The following is a 1,720-nucleotide window of genomic DNA, read 5'->3' on the forward strand; positions in this document are numbered from 1 at the left end:
CTATTCGAGCCATGCAGGGGGCGGGTCTTCTATGCTACGGTAGCTAGATGAGGCCCTCCTTCTCCGTCTTCCTGTATGCCCTCTGTGTGGGCCATCGTCTTTGGTTTTTGCTTCCTTTTTGATTTTATTTTCTTTCAAACTTCTTCTGAATCTAGTTACCTCAGCTACACCAACCGCTTTCTGGCTAGGCAGCGGCCACCGTCCTCCTCCACTGCCGAAACCCTGCCCTCCTCACAACCACAAATATTTGAACGGGATTCACTTTAAGACAGCATATACAGCCGCAGCTATCTGTGCATCCTACAGGCGACGTATTGCTGTATGCACGCATTCCCCCAGGTGTATACACAACACCGGCCTGGCGGGAGAGCCCAAGTGCTGCGCACGAAAGCAAGAATCATCACAAATAATATAACAAGATAAGCAGCAGCAACAGTAGTACAGCAAAAGAAACAGCAGCAAAATGCATTTCGTTAAATCCTCCGTCTACCAGGCGGAGATAACAGAGGGCGGAGTCCGTGAGCGGGAGGTCGACACCCGATCAAGAGAAGAAGTTGAACTTCAGGAGCGCCTGCGAAGGCTACCAGAATTCAGCAGAAGTAAGATACACACACAGCTAGCTGTCAGCTAGCTACAATGGCTAGCTGCTCGCTAGTTCACAGCCAGATGTCAGCTAGCTACTGTTTTTTCAACTGTTCGTCGCTAGCTAGCTGTCAGATAGACAGTGGCTAGCTGTTGGCTAGCTGGTCCGTCTCATACGTCCTGTAGCATTGATAGAAGGGCGTTTCTTTGGCTTTTCTGCTTAACTTGAATCCTCTCCCGTTGCCTTTATTCTCTATCTGTTAAAACTTTGCCGTCGACATTCGCGTTGCTGCTCTCTGCTGTGTGTTGGTGTATTCTGCAGATCCAAATTTCAAGAGGTGCGTCTTCTTCTGTTTGTTTTCTCTTTGTGTTTATCCTCTAAAGATATTTAATCATCATATAGTTAGCATATGTTTAATGTAATTACACTGAAACGATCAATAGGCGCGGGAACTCCACCGAGTTTTGCGGCTAGTGAACGCTATCTTGTTGAACTGGGGGAGCAGGAATACTAACTCTTTGCTTTTTATATCAATTAGAAGCGCCAGATTCTCTCTTTTTCTCTCTTTGTATCTCTATGTATCTCTCGCCATGAGCACGTGTATCTGTATTCCCCTCCCTTTCTTTCCTTTTTATATCCGTAAGATGCATCGCCTTCTCTTTCCTCTTCTTTGTTGGTGTTGAATGGTACAGCTATGCAGAACAGGTCCTCGAGGGGTTACCCCCCACCACACCGGAGCCGCCGCCACCAACAGAAGGAAAGCAGAATCCAAATCTTCCTCATTCGGTATATTGCACAAATATATATTTATTTTGTTCGATCTGTTTTCCTTTCATCGTTATCTGTTATTATTCATGATTTTCTTGTTTGTTCATCGGCAAAAAAGATCGTTCATCATTATCTTTTATTTTTCATGGTTGCATAGTATTCTCCATCAGTATTATTATGTTAATCTTCATCATTATATGCTATTATTAATTATTATATGTTATAGTTCATCATTGTTTGTTACACTTTATAATTATACGAGTAGTTGATGATTATTTATAACCTATATTTCCTCTTGAAAGCAAGCGGCTTGTGAACCTGCATATACACCGCAGGTGACGGAGGAAGAGTTTGAATTTTATGAGGCTT

The sequence above is a fragment of the Eimeria mitis genome, genomic scaffold (assembly GCF_000499745.2).
Source record: "Eimeria mitis Houghton genomic scaffold, Emh_scaff1147, whole genome shotgun sequence".
NCBI lineage: Eukaryota > Apicomplexa > Conoidasida > Eucoccidiorida > Eimeriidae > Eimeria > Eimeria mitis.